At 44.6% G+C, this 19,854-nt stretch overlaps 1 long non-coding RNA gene across 1 annotated transcript; it reads right to left on the minus strand.

Moving 5' to 3' along the window:
* Positions 1-267: 267 nt before the first annotated feature.
* On the minus strand, positions 268-1,420 carry LOC130300351 (uncharacterized). Its single transcript, XR_008851261.1, has 2 exons — positions 793-1,420; positions 268-692 (listed from the first exon to the last, which is right to left on the minus strand). It is a non-coding gene; the product is annotated as an uncharacterized LOC130300351 (long non-coding RNA).
* Between the last annotated feature and the right edge of the window lie 18,434 nt (positions 1,421-19,854).

Below are 19,854 nucleotides of genomic sequence, written 5' to 3' on the forward strand. Positions count from 1 at the left end.
ATGTACCCAAGAGTTGATCCTTTGAAACCATATGACCCCTAGCAAGTTCCCTGCATGAGTCCCATTCATCAGAAAAAGGCTCGTGTACAGAATTTGCTGCGTGTCCTACGGTTGCCTAGGCAACAGCACCACCCAACATCAGCTGCCTCTCTCCACACCGCATTGTGCAGATCGCACAGGAGAGCAGCTTTGACTTATGTCATCCACATTTCACTAACACTATTTTTCACACACAGAAATAAAATAAATGAGTCGAACAAGTCAAAGAACAGTTTAAAAAAGGGAAACTTTATTTATTATTTATAAAAGTGTTTGTGTAGGGATTTTTTGTAACCTCCCATCACTCACAAAGAGCGTACAGTAACTAACTCAGGACAGGAAAAACCTCCAGAGGGGAGGAAACCTGTAGGGAATCCATGGCTACTGTATTGCCCTTCCTCTGGGCATACTAAAGGAGGTTACCTCTAGAATTTGGGCCAATGTGTCTGTGTATGTTCGTGATTCGAGGGGCTGTGCCTTCATCCAACGTCTTGCTGTAGGTCCGGAAATCTAGGCCTTCATCCAACTTCTTGCTGTAGGTCCGGAATCTAGGCCATCATCCAACGTCTTGCTGTAGGTCCGGAATCTAGGCCATCATCCAACTTCTTGCTTTAAGTCCGGAAATGCTACTCCACATGCTGGAAATAATGCATCTAAGATAGGAAAACAAAAGAGAGATTATTTACATGTTTATTATAGAAATGCACATGGAACTGCACTAAAACCTTTTGGACACAACAATGTGGTACTTACCAGTCACAGTCATGTTTTTGACTTCACATTCCCGCGTCCCTACAGTGTCCAGCACCGGCCCCTCACTGATGGAGAATGAGCAGGAGCAGTGTTATATCTGCTCAGTGCTGCTCTCTGGTGGACAATGGTTATGACATCACATGTGTGACACGCTGTTACCTCCTGGGAGTTCTATTTGAGCAGTGCTGCTCTCTGATTGGCTGAAACCTAAAAAAGCTTTTTAATATATTCTGTATGACTGTTATCTAAGGGATTTGACAATTTTTATTAAAATGGCGCTACTCCCTATGGTTGCATTATATTTGTTTCTCCTAACCAGACGCTTAGTATTTGTAATATCATTTTGTGGCCCCAACAGCCTTGGTGTCTGACGAGTGACGTCCCTGACGTTGGGGTCTGCAGATTAGGATGTCACTCGTCAGACGTCCCGGAAGCCATTGATTTAAAGTGGTCGTGGCTCCTGCTGCCAGTTCAAGATCAGACACCATGGCCCTAGATTGACATACTGCATCAGTTATCCCTTGTGGCTGTCCACCTGTTACAAAACTACAACTCCCAGCATGCCCTGCCAGCTGAAGGCTGGGAGTTGTAGCTTTGCAACAGCTGGACAGACGTCTGTTTGAAGGGGGGGGGGCAGAAATAAAGCAATGTGAGCTTTGAAAAACACCACACATAAACTGTGTGTTTAATCCCAGCCTAAGCCTGGGAAAAGACGCAATTTTTGTTTCAGATTTTTTGGGCCCAAAAAAAAAAAAACACCACCAAAAAACTGCCCCCTCATTTCTTTTCTCCCGAGATGTCATCTTTGTGGCCTTTTTGCCAAAAACACTGGGGGGGATTTATCGAAACCTTGGAAGAGAAAAACTGGACTAGTTGCCCATAGCAACCAATCAGATCGCTTCTTTCATTTTTAAAAAGGCCTCTGAAAAGTGAAAGAAGCGATCTGATTGGTTGCTATGGGTAACTAGGCAATTTTTCCTCTACACAGTTATAATAGGTTTTTTTTTTTCCTTTGGCTTTTTTTTCCGGCTTTTCTCATTACAAGTCATGTGATTCCAGGATTTCTATTGAAAAATTGGGAAATAAAACACCAAAAAAATAAAACATGCTCTCGGCATCCCACATATTTGAAAGCCTAAAAACACCATAAAAGGATGAAGAAAACAGATTAGTGTCTGGCGTTTCATATTACCCTATTGATTCCAACCTAACATGTGCCCGCAGCCTAATCCCAGCCTAAATAAATGTTTTCGCAATAGGTTGGAACAGGCTGCAGGTTGTGCTATATATTTGCATAGTTGTGGTGTACGGCGCGTTCCGCATCTATGTGGCGGTTTTCTGCTGGCATATATGACTTTCTGTACTGGCGAATGCAGCGGCCACTTACCGTATTTTTCGCCGTATAAGACGCACTTTTTTCTTCCCCAAAACTGGGGGGAAAAAGTCGGTGCGTCTTATACGGCGAATACACCCCTATCGCGGCGGTCCCTGCGGCCATCAACGGCCGGGACCCGCAGCTAATACAGGACGTCACCGATCGCGTTGATGCCCTGTATTAACCCTTCAGACGCGGCGATCAAAGCTGACCGCCGCGTCTGAAGGGAAAGTGACACTAACCCGGCTGTTCAGTCGGGCTGTTCGGGACCGCCGCGATTTCACCGCGGCGGTCCCGAACAGCCCGACTGAATAGCCGGGTTAGTGCTTACAGGACACCGGGAGGGACCTTACCTGCCTCCTTGGTGTCTTCTCCGTTCAGGGATCCCCTGTATGGCCGGCGCTCTCCTTCCTCGTCATCACGTTGTCGCGTACGTGCGTCGGCGTCCGTAACGACGTGATGGCGGCGACGGAGAGCGAGGATACCCGGCCGGCAGCAGAGACGTTCCGGAGCGACGGGGACACGGCGACAGCGATGGAGCGACATCCAGGGCAGCGGTGACGGGTCCGGAGCGGCGGGGACACGTGAGTATTACCTCCTATGCAGTGGTCTTCAATCTGTGGACCTCCAGATGTTGCAAAACTACAACTCCCAGCATGCCCGGACAGCCGTTGGCTGTCCGGGCATGCTGGGAGTTGTAGTTTTGCAACATCTGGAGGCCCGCAGGTTGAAGACCACGATTGGGTTCAAAATCTTTATTTTTTTAGATTTTGCACCTATAAATTGGGTGCGTCTTATACGCCGGTGCGTCCTATAGGGCGAAAAATACGGTACTGGGTGTGGCTTCCTAGGTACTGATTTATGACTTGCAACTTCTGCATAAGTTGCACAGTTTTGCACAACAATCACTACCCTATGATTTTCCCTATAATCACAATTGAGATGTTTTATGAAGATGTAAAGTCTTTAGGCTTTGTTCACATGTAGACTTTTCATACATGTTTACAGAATTTTAGCAGTTTTTGCACAAATGTGGTAAAACAGCACCATTTTGGAAAATCAAGGCAAAAACAGAAAAAGTGCAGCAGAAACACATGGTTGCAGACATACTGGAATAACACAGATGGCGCTGTACAGGTAGCAATGCTGAGTGTGAATGATTTGAGCAAAAAATACTTATTTTTCTATTTTTAAATGGAATCTGCCCTTTGTATTTTTTACTAACATCTGCAGACCCCATTGGATACTGTACATTTCCTGGAGCTCATGGTGGTTGCCAAACTTATAAAACTTCCTTTTTATTTCTCAGCCAAGTGTCAAGAAGGCGGAGCTGAGCTGCTCAAGTGTTACAGTCTGGTCCAGCTGAGGGTGACTGAGGGGGGGGGGGGGGGGGCATATCAGGCTGTGGCACTGGAACGGCTCCGCTCCGCCACTTGGATAAGAAAAAAAAGGAGATATTAAAAGTTTGACACCCACCATCAGCTCCAAAAAAGGTAAAAATTTGCTTTTATACCCCAACAGCTACCAAATGGGGTCTGCAGATCTTAATACGAAATACAGCTGACAGATTTCCTTTAAAGCGTACCTGTCATTTCACAGAAAAAAATAATACTTAGTCACTAGGTCACTAGTGTCACGCGCACTACCTGCCCAGGTTACTGCGCTGGGCGCTGTCCGAATCAGAAACCTTTTATCTGTTGTACGTCTTGGCAAAACATTAACCTTTCTAACATACTTCATAAAAATGTAATCTCCTTTTAATAAAATCTTGGCTGATAAAAAAAAAAAAAAGACCACTAGGGGTCCCCATACATAATCCTGTCCGGCTGCAGCATCATCTTTGTCCCAGCTGAAGCATAGGCTGGATCAAAGTCCTGGACGTGATGGCAAGACTAGCACTCCTCTGTGCTCACTCCTGTCATGTCTATCAGACACCAGTATGAACACAGAGAGGAAGGGGTTACAGAGCAGCCTGCAGTGACTGGATGAAAGAAGGAAATGAATGCATGGTGAGCGAGGGCGGGTTCAGTGCTTGTCTCGGACAAGCCCCTCCCTGAGCAGAGGATGTCAGAATGAGTGAGCAGCAGAACAGAGAGATATGTGAGCCAAATACAGAAGCTAGACACATAAAAAAGACATGTAAAGCATGTGCATGACCTAGTGAGTAACATATAGAAGCAGTATTTTTTTCTGTGATATGACAGGTACACTTTCTACCATTAGGCATCTCTCTACTTAAAGGGTACCTTTCATCAAAAAACTTTTGATATATTATAGATTAATGTATGCAGAATAACTTTCCAATTGGATGTCATTAAAAAATATGCTTCTTTCTATTTAATTTTTCACTTTGAAAAAATGACCACTAGGGGTCTCCCTACCAGTCCTGGCCGCAAGCCCTTTTTATAGATTTCAGACTCATGCTGGAGTCCTAAATCTCAGACTGCAGCCGGGACACAGACAAGCTCAGCTGCCAGCTCTGAATCTTCTCCTTTCTGTTTACAAATGCACGTGCAGAGAGAAGAAAGATCGGAGCTCAGATAGTAAAATGAATGAGGGTATGCAGTAAGGCAGAGTCAGGAGTATGCCATGCTGTGCTATGAGCACAGTGCTGGTTCCTGCCTGTCTGATTGACAGGCAGGGAGCAGTGTTGAGCTTGTCTGTGTCCCGGCTGCAGTCTGAGATTTAGTGGGCAATTAAATAGAAAGAAGCATATTTTTTAATAACATGCAATTGGAAAGTTATTCTGCATACATTAATCTATAATATATCAAAAGTTTTTTTGATGAAAGGTACCCTTTAACTATCCCCATGCTCTGTACTGAGGAAGGGCAAGCACCTAAAACAGCTGTCTACAGATATTTAGTTTGACTGGGCTGGATTACTTAAAAATCTTTTTAACCTTAAAGGGGTATTCCAGGAAAAAACTTTTTTTTTAATATCAACTGGCTCCAGAAAGTTAAACAGATTTGTAAATTATTTCTATTAAAAAAATCTTAATCCTTTCAATAATTATCAGCTGCTGAAGTTGAGCTGTTCTTTTCTACCTGGCAACAGTGCTCTCTGCTGACATCTCTGCTTGTCTCGGGAACTGCACAGAGTAGAAGAGGTTTGCTATGGGGATTTGCTTCTAAACTGGGCGGTTCCCGAAACAGGTGTCATCAGAGAGCTCTTAGACAGAAAAGAACAACTCAACTTCAGCAACTCATAAGTACTGAAAGGATTAATATTTTTTAATAGAAATAATTTACAAATCTGTTTAACTTTCTGGAGCCAGTTGATATATATATATATAAAAAAAAAGTTTTTTCCTGGATAACCCCTTTAACTAATCCCTCAATCTGAATTTATTATGAGGGGAGGAGAGAGGAGAGCGGTCACATCCTCACAGCTGCCTCTGTGTTTCCTACGGTTTTATGTGGGGTTTGTCTTACGCCTGAAAAAAAAATAAAAAGAGAGAAAATAAAAGCAACAGCAGATATGTTAAAGTATAAAAAGACACATAAAGTGCACCGAAGGGCTTTTGAGTGCCAGTGCTTCCATTTTATTGCCCCATCAATACACATTACTAACTCGAAAAACCAAAATCCCGGGATGTGCTGCAGACCTGAGAGATTTCATGACCGTCATTGCTGTTACAATTAGAGAGACAATGTTAATTTAATCTGCCGCTTAAAGCATGATACCTATTAGGTTATAGCACATAGACTGCACAGTCTTCTACAAGCCAATGCACCAGGAACAAAAACACCATTCATGCAAAAAAATACAAAATAAACAATTCAGCCGTTTTGCCTTGTTTGAAGCGAGACTCAGTGGCGTTGCTAGGGTTGGTGTCACCCGGTGCGGTAGAAAATGGTGTCACCCCCATACCTACCCCCTCCCCCCAGTAAGTTTTTAGCCTGTTGTGACAGACACCACTGTTGTAGCGCATTGTGAGAAATTCCAGTATAATAATCAGATATACCAGTTTCCACAGAATAGGAAAGTGTTAAAGAAGTTTTCACCATTGAAATATACAGCTCCCAGAATTACTTAAAGGGGTACTCCACTGGAAAACATTTACTTTTATATCAACTGGTGCCAGAAAGTTAAACAGATTTTTAAATTACTTCTATTTAAAATCTTAATACTTACAGTACTTATAAGCTGATGTATGCTCCACAGGAAGTTGTGTAGTTCTTTCCAGTCTGACCACAGTGCTATTTGCTGACACCTCTGTCCATGTCAGGAACTGTCCAGAGCAGGATAGGTTTGCTATGGGGATTTGCTCCTACTATGGACAGTTCTTGACATGGACAGAGGTGTCAGCACAGAGCACTGTGGTCAGACAGAAAAGAAATTAAAAAAGAAAATAACTTCCTTTGAATCGCTTATACAGTAGCTAATAAGTACTGGAAGGATTAAGATTTTTATATAGAAGTAATTTACAAATCTGTTTAACTTTGTAGCACCAGCTGATTAAAATTATTTTTTTCCAGTAGAGTACCCCTTTGAGCAGTGGTGAGGTTATGCTGGGAGTTGTAGTTTCACTGACCTAACTGTAGAACTGACAAGTGACTACAGCTCTGATAGGACATAGTGAGGACAATGATACAGGTGACGTCTTCTCTATAGTCTTCACTTATCTAATTCAGATGGTACATACCGCCAGGACTTGTTCCAGCTAAAACTTCTCTCTGCAGAATGTGACGCCCAGACGTCTCCTCACTATGTCAGCGGATTCTCATCCTCTATATGAAAACAAGTATTATTATAAACCTGCCAGACACTGTATCCTCTAAATATAATACTACTATACACTATACCCTTTGATTATAAACCTTCAATACACCATACCCACTGAATATAATACTACCACACACTGTACATTCTGAATATAATACCAACACATACTGTACACTCTGAATATAAATCTGCCACATACTGTACCCCTGAATATAATACCACCACACACTGTACCCACTGAATATAATACTACAACACATTGTACATTCTGAATATAATACCAACACATACTGTACCCTCTGAATATAAATCTGCCACATACTGTACCCCTGAATATAATACCGCCACACACTATACCCTCTGAATATAATACTACCACAAACTGCGCCCTCTGAATATAATACTACCACAAACTGCGCCCTCTGAAAATAAATCTGCCACATACTGTACCCTCTGAATATAAATCTGCCACATACTGTACCCCTGAATATAAATCTGCCACATACTGTACACCTGAATATAATACCGCCACATACTGTACCCTCGGAATATAATACTACCACCCACTGCGCCCTCTGAATATAATACTTAGAGATGAGCAAACTACAGTAAATTCAACTCGTCACAAACTTCTCTGCCCGGCAGTTGATGCCTTATCCTGCGTAAATTAGTTCAGCTTTCAGGTGCTCCCGTGGGCTGGAAAAGGTGGATACAGACCTAGGAGACTCTTTCCTAGGACTGTATCCACCTTTTTCAGCCCACCGGAGTACCTGAAGGCTGAACTAATTTACGCAGGATAAGTCATCAACTGCCGAGCCGAGAAGTTTGTGACGAATCGAATTTACTGTAAGTTCGCTCATCTCTAATAATACTACCACAAACTGCGCCCTCTGAATATAATACTACCACAATACCACAAACTGCGCCCTCTGAATATAATACTACCACAAACTGCGCCCTCTGAATATAACTTTGCCATACACTGCCCCCTCTGAATATAATACTACCACCCACTGCGCCCTCTGAATATAACGTTGCCATACAGTGCACCGTCTGAATATAATACCACAACCAAAGTAACACCCCTCAACATCCGTTAGCTGATGCTATTACCACGGGAGGGGGGTATTGGTGGTGTTGCTAGTGGATGATGGGGGTGCTACTACTGGGGGGGTGTTGCTGGAGGATGATGAGGGTGCTACTGGCCATCCCCCCTGGCAGTATCACCCCCATCATCCATCGGCAGGATCATCCTCCTGGCAGGAGCACCTCCATCATCCACCATCAGGATATGTTGATGGAGGTGCTGCTGGGGGGGGGGGGTGTTGCTGGTGGATGATGAGGGTGCTACTGCCAGGGGGGGGAGCATTAGGTAGGCAGCAGTGCCCCCACATTAGGTAGGTCGCAGTTTCCCCACATTAGGTAGCATCTATTCCCCACATTAGGCAGCATAGATTCCCCACATTTGGTACCAGTTCCCCCACATTAGGTAGGTACCAGTTACCCCACATTAGGTAGCAATTTCCCCACATTAGGTAGCAATTTCCCCACATTAGGTAGCACAGATTCCCCACATTCGGTAGCATAGATTCCCCACATAAGGTAGCATAGACTTCCCACATTTGGTAGCACAGATTCCCCACATTAGGTAGCATAGACTCCCCACATTAGGTAGCATAGACACCGCACATTTGGTAGTAGTTTCCCCACATTAGGCCGCAGGTTCCCTTCTAGGTTCCCCACAATGGGTCAAAGTCTCCCCACAATAGATCACTGGTCATACCCCCCCCCCCCCCCTCCCCACACACACACAATAAAAAAAAAACACATACAACACAGAGAGACAAACACACACACACACACACACACACACAGTCAGAGAGACACACACTCACAGGCACACACACAGAGTCACACAGTCACACACACACAGAGTCGCACAAACACAGAGTCACACACACACTCAGAGAGTCACACAAACACACACAGTCACATACACACTGTCACACACAAGCATAGATAGAGACAGACACAGACAGACAGAGAGACAGACACACACACTCACCCATCCAGCGCAGCGATCCTTCACACCGGGCGCCGTGCGAGTGACGTAACTGACGTCCTCCTACGCGGCCATGCGGTGTGACGTCAGGCCGGCGCAGACGTGGGAGCGGAGGCCGGGCACAGTGCTGGTGAAGGTGAGGGGTGTGATGACGGTCGGGCGCTCAGTGAAGGTGAAAGAGGGGGTTTGCTGACGGACGGGCGCACCGCACACACAGCGCAGGGGGGGGGGGGGGGGGGTTCCTGACGGATGGGAGGCCGGTCGGGCACAGATGGGGGGGGGGGGGGTGCTGCGGAGCATCTTGGTGTCACCCCATTAGGTTGGTGTCACCCGGTGCGGGCCGCACCCCCCGCACCCGGGTCGCAACGCCACTGGCGAGACTACCCAAAAGCGTCCAGTGGAAATAATCTATAGTAGCTTGAAGGGGTACTCCGCCCCTAGACGTCTTATCCCCTATACAAAGATGTCTGATCGCGGGGGTCCTGCCACTGGGGACCCCCCCCGCGATCTCCCTGCTGCACCCGGCGCTCGTTAAAAGCGTCAGGTGCAGCGTCAGAGGCTCGTGACGTCACTGTCACGCCCCCTCAATGCAAGTCTATGGGAGGGGACGTGACGGAAGTCACGCCCCCTCCCATAGATTTGCATTGAGGGGGCATGGCTGTGACGTCACGAGCGGTGCGACGTCACAAGCCTCTGCCCCGAATCACCAGTCATCCGGGACATGTACCGGATGTCTTGGGTGCCGCAGCTGAGATCAGACATCTTATCCCCTATCCTTTGGATGGTGGATAAGATGTCTAGGGGCGGAGTACCCCTTTAAAGGGGTACTCCGGTGGAAAACTTTTTTTTTTTTTTTTTTTTATCAACTGGTGCCAGAAATTTAAACAGATTTGTAAATGACTTCTATTAAAAAATCTTAATCCTTCCAGTACTTATTAGCTGCTGAATACTACAGAGGAAATTATTTTCTTTTTGGATCACGAGCACAGTGCTCTCTGCTGACATCTCTGTCCTTTTTAAGAACTGTCCAGAGTAGGAGAAAATACCCATAGTAAACATGTGCTGCTCTGGACAGTTCCTAAAATGGACAGAGATGTCAGCAGAGAGCACTGTGGTCATGATGTCAGCAGAGAGCAATGTGTTCCAAAAAGAAAATAATTTCCTATGTAGTATTAAGCAGCTAAAAAGTGCTGGAAGGATTAAGATGTTTTAATAGAAGTAATTTACAAATCTGTTTAACTTTCTGGCACCAGTTGATTTAAAAAAAAAAAAAAGTTTTCCACCGGAGTACCCCTTTAACCTGTTAAGGACCCAGGGCATACCTGTACGCCCTGACTCCGCTCCCGATCTATAACGCGGGGCCATAGCGGGTCGGGCCCGGCCTCTAACAACGGCGGGGACCCGTGGCTAATAGTGCGCGGCATTGATCGCGCTGCTGCGCGCTATTAACCCTTTAGACGTGGCGTTCAAAGTTGAACGTCGCTTGTAAAATGAAAGTGAAACCATGCCGGTTAGCTCAGGGAGCTGTTCGGGATAGCCGCAGTGGAGATTTGCGGCATCCCGAACAACTTACAGGACAGCGGGAGGGCCCCTACCTGCCTCCTCGCTGTCCGATCGCCGAATGACTGCTCAGTTCCTGAGATCCAGGCATGAGCAGTCATGTGGCAGAATCATTGATCACTGGTTTCTTATGAGAAACCAGTGATCAATGATAAAGATCAGTGTGTGCAGTGTTATAGGCCCCTATGGGATAACAATGATCAGTGTGTGCAGTGTTATAGGTCCCTATGGGATAACAATGATCAGTGTGTGCAGTGTTATAGGTCCCTATGGGAGCGATAACACTGCAAAAAAAAAGTGAAAAAAATAAGTGAATAAAGATCATTTAACCCCTTCCCTAATAAAAATTTGAATCACCCCCCTTTTCCAATAAAAAAAAAAACACAGTGTAAATAAAAATAAAAATAAACATATGTGGTATCGCCGCGTGCGGAAATGTCCGAATTATAAAAATATATTGTTAATTAAGCTGCACGGTCAATGGCGTGTGCGCAAAAAAATTCAATGAGTCCTATCAATGCAAAAATGGTACCGCTAAATACTTCAGATCACGGCGCAAAAAATGAGTCCTCATACCGCCCCATACACTGAAAAAAATTAAAAAAGTGTTTTTTTTCAATTTTGTCTCACATTGATTTTTTTTTTCCATTTTGCCGTAGATTTTTGGGTAAAATGACTGATGTTATTACAAATTAGAATTGGTGGCGCAAAAAATAAGCTATCATATGGATTTTTAGATGAAAGATTGAAAGAGTTATGATTTTTTAAAGGTAAGGAGGAAAAAACAAAAATGCAAAAACGGAAAAACCCCGGGTCCTTAAGGGGTTAAGGCTATGTTCACACGGCTAAATTTCCAAGTTGAATATTTTGCAATTTTTTGCTGGAAAATTTCAATGGGATTCTGCTGCACTGTGCACAATGCAGAATGAATGCGGCAGACCGCTCAATGTTTTTGCAGATTCCACTCAGAAATGCATTGCCATTTATGAAGGTGCATTTCCAAGCAGTCATAGTGCCACCAAATCAAGCAAACGTGCTGAAAGTCCGCCCCGCATATTTTCTGCCGTATGAACATAGCCTAAGAAAGCCATTGGATTCTATGGGAGAGTGTTGTGGGCATGCTCTGTAACACCTGCAAGGAGAGGGAAGGAGAAGAGCTGCAGTTAGTGGTCTCCATTAACTATAGTCCTTCCATTATAGCTGGTGTGAGTTTTGTGTTATTGTCAGTATTTTTACTATAGATTGTCTGTCTTGACTTTTCATCTTGTGAATTCGGGTAGAAAAACAGATATGGTGCACATCTACAATCTTTGCATTTTGCCATGTAAAATTGTAAAAGAAAATTTGACATAGACAAATGGTAGAACCGATTTCCCTTAAAAAAATGACTTATACTTATATGAGATCAACTCCATAAAGATATATTGGCCATATACCTTCAGTAGGTGTTGGCTGAATGTATGTTCAGCCAACAGCTACAATCCCCGATGTATACACCGAATGTATTGGGACCTTTCTCCATTAGGACATGTAAAGTGTATGATAATTCTGGGCTCCGTTCCTTGGTCTCACAGTGTTCTGCATTCATTGTCCTATTTACGCTTTCCAATATTTATAGTTATCCCTAACTGTACCTTACCTTCAAGTAGGATGGGTCGCCTTAAAGGGGTACTCCGCCCCTAGACATCTTATCCCCTATCCAAAGGATAGGGGATAAGATGACTGATCGTGGAGGTTCCACCACTGGGGACCCCCGTGATCTCGGCTGCGGCACCCCAGACATCCGGTGCATGGAGCGAACTGCCGGATGACTGGCGATGCAGGACAGAGGCTCGTGACTTCACGATCACGCCTTCCCATAGACTTGCATTGAGGGGGCATGGTCGTGACATCACGAGCCTCTGATGCTGAACCCGACACTCTAAATGAACGCCGGGTGCAGCGGGGAGATTGCCGGAGTCCCCAGCGGTGGAAACCCCCACGATCAGACATCTTATCCCCTATCCAAAGGATAGGGTATAAGATGTCTGGGGGTGGACTACCCCTATAAGGCCCTCATAGACATTGGAGAAAAGTTGGCCAAACCTGCCTTTTTCTGTGCACAGGACCTTTTTCCTTTTGCCTTTTTCTGTGCACAAGATTTAGTCAGGGGAGCGAAGATCGGGCATGTTGGAATTCAACTGCCTGATTATTTTGTTCTCTGGGAAATGAAGAGGAACCTGGGACCAGGTTACCCTCACTTTTCTCGATTTAGAACTCACGAACACTCGTCCAGGCCATACAGTCTTGTGTATAGGCGGATCAGGAGTTGTAGCTGTTGGCTGAACATTCATTCAGCCGACACCTACTGAAGGTATATGACCAATTTTAGTTAAAGGGGTAGTCCAGTGGTGAAAAACGTATGCCCTATCCTAAGGCTAGGGGATAAGTCCTACCCAACCCCCCCCCCCCCCCCCCCCCCGCGATCTCTCTGTACGGGTCCCCGGCTCTCTGGCCAGATAGCGCATGTTGACCACTGCACGAAGCGGTGGCTGACACACCCCCTCAATACATCCCAATGGCAGAGCCGGAGATTGCAGAAGGCAGCACTCCGGCTCTGCCATAGAGTTGTATTGAGGGGGCGTGTCAGCCGCCACTTCGTGCAGTGGTCAACACGCCCCTTTCCCGCTGGCTGCCGGGGCCCCGTAGAGGAGATTGCGGGGGGCCCCGGCGGTCGGCCCCCCCGCGATCTGAAACTTATCCCCTATCCTTAGGATAGGGGATAAGTTTTTCACCACTGGATATCTTCTGTAAAGCTGTAAAGTCTGCTACCAACTGAATAAGATTGCTTAAAAAAATTAGAAATTTTGTGCTAAAAAGGGGTAAGGGAACCCAAAGGATCAAGTGGACCCGGCATGTCTATGCATTACACAAACAGCCCATTGATTTCAACCATGCAATGGGGGAAGCACTGGGGAACATCACTCCTTGTTTTGCTCCACCGTACTCACACTACAGCTAGGGGTCCCAGTGTTGGAGACACTATGTGGTCAGTTCATAGAGGACACTTCTATCAAAAAGGCGTAGTCCACAGTAAGACAGCTGCTTTAAAAGAAATATATCAGAGTTAGGCTGGGTTCACACCACGTTTTCTTAAATACGGTTCCCGTATACGGTTTGGAGGAGGGGGCGGGGCTTAATCGCGGCGCCCGCACTCAGCCGTATTCGGGAACCGTATTTAATGCAAGTCTATGAGCCGACAGGAGTGAACCGCAGCCTCCGGTCGGCTTCGTTTTCGGCCGTATGCGGTTTCCCGACCGCAGGCAAAAACGTGGTCGACCACGTTTTTGCCTGCGGTCGGGAAACCGCATACGGCCGAAAACGAAGCCGACCGGAGGCTGCGGTTCACTCCGGTCGGCTCATAGACTTGCATTAAATACGGTTCCCGAATACGGCTGAGTGCTGGCGCCGCGATTAAGCCCCGCCCCCCTCCTCCAAACCGTATACGGGAACCATATTTAAGAAAACGTGGTGCGAACCCAGCCTAAGTGGAGGGGGACAGCTGTCATTAACCAGAACATTTTTCACAATGTTTTTGTAATATGTAAATCAGCTGCAAGTGTCCATTAGGCAGGTAAGTCCCAGCCCTCTCCTCTGCTATCCTAGTCCTGTGCCTTCTCCTTGACTTGGTTGACATTAATCTTGCTAGTGCTGAAACAACAAAGAGGCCGTCAATCAAGTCAGAGATTGAGGCGCTGGGCTAGGATAGTTAAAAAAAGATCAGGCAGATGTCATGACCAAGCTCAGCCAATGGAGAAATGGTGAAGTGTGGTACAATATGTAGACCTTTATATACTCACACAACTCTGGTCTGCAACGCGATACCCGGAAAGGGTGTATGCAGGAAGACAACACAAATAGAGAAACATAGCCGCACATCCACCATTTGTATTTTGATCTACTTGCTTCTTAACATAATTTAAAAACACTAACAGGTTGTTAGTATACCGTACATTTTGATCAAAAAGTACAAGCCCACTCGCCACGTCAAGTCCACCTAGTCAGAGTGGGTCCCTAACCTAACACTGGCGTAGCGCCGGGCGGTGACCACCGCCTCCGAGACACCACGCCCACAGGGGGAACGACCCAGTGGCCAGGCAGCCCCACTGATGCCAGTCCACGACCCTGGCTTTGGGCCGCACCACCTCACAGACAAAGCATCACAGAAACAATGGCCGCCAGTGTATACACTTACCATGTGCTCACTGCCAGAGGGCTGGGAGAATGTAAGGAGGAAACCGTCATGCAGTCTCCTGCTAATTAAAAATGCCTGGGCCGAATGGGTGGAGTGGAGTGCTGGCCATGGAAGGTGGAAGAGACTACAAATGTACAACACAAATAGAGAAACATAGCCGCACATCCACCATTTGTATTTTGATCTACTTGCTTCTCAGCATAATTGAAATGTATGCAGAAAGACTCATGACATGTTAGCCAAGCAGCACTAACTCTTCCCGAGGGTCAAGTAAAGAGTTTAGCGTATCGAAGAGAGGTTCTTGTTTCGCCTTATTCTTTCTGGCCTGGGCGATAAACTCTCTCTTGGAGATGTAGAACTTTGGCACGTTATCCTCACAGCGTGGATAGGAACAGAAACAGGATGTGTCTTGATTGTAGATGGAATCAAACCTAGGTGGACACATATGGCTGAGGTGTAGGTAGGCCTAGCAGGAGCTGAGCTATCCAAAACCAAGGCCTTGACTGGTTCTATCTGGTTTGGGTCCAGCCTTTCTCTTGAGGTTGGGATGTTGGACTAGGGACTTCTCCTGCAACCATGGTTGGGGTGATCATGTGACCAAGGCATAATTTATCTGGGTACAGTAAATGCAGGATTTTTAACCATTTACACTATTAATACCTCAGTGTATGTAATAAATATGGTGCAAGGCGCCTACTCGTTCAATAACTCTCCAGGACCTCATACACATTGACCAAGCTATGTCCTTTCCTGACACAATGATATGGCAGAGGTCAGAGAAGATGTACAGTATCAGGCTCCCACATTGTTAATGCTGTGTTCGAGCGCCACATGGGGGGGGGGGGGTGCTATTTTGGCTTTCCCTTTTGGCCCCTCACCTTCACGTACACCCTGCCCATTTGTTTTTCCTACCAGAAGTATCTATTTAGAATGACTAGGTAATTGAATTTGGTCACTTGACATTGAACACAGTTTATGACCCTGAAATTCCTTCAATCATTTCATTGCCCAAACATGTATATATTTTTTTTTTCTACCTGTGTCGTCTGCAATAAGTAGAAGTAGTTTTCTCCTCAAGCAGTTGAAGTCAGTAGATTAGAGCAGATATAGTCTGACATTAACTGAAGTATCAGTGTTATGATACAGTAGTTTCCAGCAATGTTCCTGCTTTTAGTATTATTAAAACGTTAACTTGCATCTGCAATACATCACCATCTGCCCGTAGCAATCAGCCATATTATTTTATGGCATCGCTGCTTTTTTTATGTCGGGTATTTAAAATGAACATTCTGATGTTGTTCAGAATCAGCTGCGTTGCATTCTCGCTAGAAACTTTCCATATGAAAAATAAATACCGTAAAAAAAAAAAAGAGCGAGAAAGAACCAACGTTACCAAGTGATTTCTCTATTGGGCGCACAGATGTGTCCATATTAAATCAAATTAAGTGTAGCAAGTCAATAAACGGTCAATGGCAGATTCGTTTCACCAGATGGATGGGATTTGTTGTGTATAATATTGGGAACGTCAGTATCTCACCTCCATGTGAGTCCTCCAAACTAGTGGTCCCCAACTCAGTCCTCGAGGCCCTCCAACATTCCGGGTCTCTACTCGATTGGAATAGAACAGGGAAAAATGTTAATCCTGGACTGCCTTGAGGACTGGGTTGGGGACCAAACAATGTGATACCAAAGCTATATCATAGTAACATAGTTTGTAAGGTTAGAAAAAGATATCCAAATCTGCCTTGTGGCAAAAGGCCTACCTGGCAGTGTTTCCAAGAAAGGAGTAACAATGAGTGGCACTCACCAAGATAGTATAACTTCACTGTTAGAAGTTATTGTACATAAAGAACATCACATTGATGACCGTGTTGCACCAGTCACGTGCTTCCAAAGGCCCTTGGTCTACCTGGGTGAGTGCCGCTCATTGTTACTCCTTTCTTTTTTGGGCTTCCCTTGGTGAGTGCTGCTCATTATTACCCCTTTTTTTGGCCTACCTTGGTGAATACTGCTCATTGTTAATCTTTTCTCTGTTGGCCTACCTTAGTGAGTGCTGCTCATTGTTACTTTTTTCTTTGGTTGGCCTAACTTGGTGAGAGACGCTCATTGTTACTCCTTTCTCTCTTGGCCTACCTTTATGAATGCCACTCATTGTTATTCCTTTCTCTGTTGATTTACCTTGGTGAGTGCTGCTCATTGTTACTTCTTTCTTTGGTTGACCTAACTTGGTGAGTGCTGCTCATTGTTACTTTTTTCTTTTGTTGGCCTAACTTGGTGAGAGCCGCTCATTGTTACTCCTTTCTCTCTTGGCCTACCTTGATGAATGCAACTCATTGTTATTCCTTTCTCTGTTGATTTACCTTGGTGAGTGCTGCTCATTGTTACTCCTTTCTTTGGTTGACCTAACTTGGTGAGTGCTGCTCATTGTTACTTTTTTCTTTGGTTGGCCTAACTTGGTGAGAGCCGCTCATTGTTACTCCTGTCTCTCTTGGCCTACCTTGATGAGTGCCACTAATTATTATACCTTTCTGTCTTGACCTACCTTGGTGAATGCCACTTATTGTTATCCCTTTCTCTTTTGGCCTACCTTGGTGAGTACCGCTCATTGTTACTACCCTTTCTTGGAAAAAGCTTGAAACAATTTCTCTGAATGTGTCTCCTATCTTTCAGGAGGTATTGCTGACTATATACTTTATGGACTCTCCCTGACAGTATAAGTCCATTGGGGTGCTTTGAGTTTGGCATACGGATGCAACAGGCTGTGGAGAATTAAAGGGTCCCCTGGTTTTCAAATACACTCAAAGTGAAAGAGAATGGGTGTTTTTAATACATAAAATCACCCATTTTATAGCCTCCAGGTGTTGCAAAACTACAACTCCCAGCATGCCTGGACAGCCAAAGGCTGTCCAGGCATGCTGGGAGTTGTAGTTGTGCAACATCTGGAGGCACCCTGGTTGGGAAACACTGTCTTAGAGGTATAACTTCTGTGGTTAGACAGGGCAAGTTCAGTAGTGAAATGTGGGCAATAGCTGCAGGGTGTTGTTGATGTTAGAGGGACATTGTGTAGGTATGGGACATTGCATTGGGGTGAGGGGTTTTCTAGGGGCATTGAGGAAGGTTGAAGACATTTAGGGGAGGCTAAGACATTTGAAGGTGGGCAGGAGGCTGAAGGCATTCATAGGTAAGTGAATGGGAGGCTGGAGGCATTTGGGTAGATGTTTGGAGGCATTTGGGTGGGAATCTGGAGGTATTTTGGGGAGACTGAAGACATTTGGGGTGGTTGGAACCATTTGGGGATGGGGGAAGGCTGGATTGCCAGTGAAGATGACGTTGGGTGCTTCCATACTAAAATTCTTCCATTAAAGGGGTATTCCAGGAAAAACCTTTATGCATATATCAACTGGCTCCAGATTTGTAAATGACTTCTATTTAAAAAATCTTAATCCTTCCAATAATTATCAGCTGCTGAAGATAAATTGTTCTTTTCTGTCTGGCAACAGTGCTCTCAGCTGACATCTCTGCTTGTCTCAAGAACTGCACAGAGTAGAAGAGGTTTGCTATGGGGATTTGCTTCTACTCTGGACAGTTCCCGAGCACTTAGACAAAAAAGAACAACTCAACTTCAGCAGCTAATAAATACTGAAAGGATTAAGATTATTTAATCAAACTAATTTACAAATCTGTTTAACTTTCTGGAGCCAGTTGATATATATAAATAAAAGTTTTTTCCTGGACAACCCCTTTACAGAAGCACTCCAATATGCATAATTTTCTTATATTCGGGAGAATGGGCTATCATCAGAGAACAATGTAGAGGTTTCTGTGCATGCCTTGTGCTTATCTGTTTTTGCTGATGTGGCAGGCATGTTTATTTTTAGCAATACTGATTAATCACTTTAATAATTTCCCATGAATCCTCTGGCTTTCAGGGAGATTGGATGGAGTCTCCTCACTGTACCTGGTCATCTAATCAAGCTTCTACTGCGGAAGCTCACATAGGTGAACTCCTTAGACTTAAAGGGGTTATCCAGGAAAAACTTTTTTATATATATCAACTGGCTCCAGAAAGTTAAACAGATTTGTAAAGTACTTCTATTAAAAAATCTTAATCCCTTCAGTACTTATGAGCTTCTGAAGTTAAGGTTGTTCTTTTCTGTCTAAGTCCTCTCTGATGACACGTGTCTCAGGAACCGCCCAGTTTAGAAGCAAATCCCCATAGCAAACCTGTTCTAAACTGGGCGTTTCCCGAGACACGTGTCATCAGAGAGGACTTGGACAGAAAAGAACAACCTTAACTTCAGAAGCTCATAATTACTAAAAGGAGTAAGATTTTTTAATAGAAGTAATTTACAAATCTGTTTAACTTTCTGGAGCCAGTTGATATATATAAAAAAAAGTTTTTTCCTGGAATACCCCTTTAAGATGTTTGAGGTCAGTTCCCATTATGTGCACTTTTGATAAGTTTTCTTTATTCAAAGTGTGTGAGGGGAAAGGGATCTGACCTATAACCAACAATTGAGGTGTTTTATGAAGATTGGAAGACTTGTGTTTAAATGTTGTTGCTGCATTGTTCAAACATTTTTAATGTAAATTGTCTATTTTATTCAAAATTGTGGTAAACATGACATGTTTTTAATGTGATGTGCCCAATTGCAGTAAAATAGCATAATTTGTGCCATGATTATGGGTAAATCAGAACAAAGAGAGAAAAACACAGAAAAAAATAAACAGAACACAGCCTCTATGGAATCATCCTGATCCATAGAGATAGCAGCAGCAGTATACAGATAGAGCTGAGGAAAGGGTATAACTACTATATACCCTGATCCCATAGAGATAGCAGCAGCAGTATACAGATAGAGCTGAGGAAAGGGTATAACTACTATATATCCTGATCCCATAGAGATAGCAGCAGCAGTATACAGATAGAGCTGAGGAAATGGTATAACTACTATATATCCTAATCCCATAGAGATAGCAGCAGTAGTATGGAGATAGAGCTGGAGGAGAGGTGTATAACTTCTATATACCCTGATCCCAAAGAGATGGCAGCAGTAAACAGATAGAGCTGGGAATGGAGGAGTATAACTACTATGTATCCTG

Source organism: Hyla sarda, chromosome 1 (genome assembly GCF_029499605.1).
Source record: "Hyla sarda isolate aHylSar1 chromosome 1, aHylSar1.hap1, whole genome shotgun sequence".
In the NCBI taxonomy this organism is placed as follows: Eukaryota; Metazoa; Chordata; class Amphibia; order Anura; family Hylidae; genus Hyla; species Hyla sarda.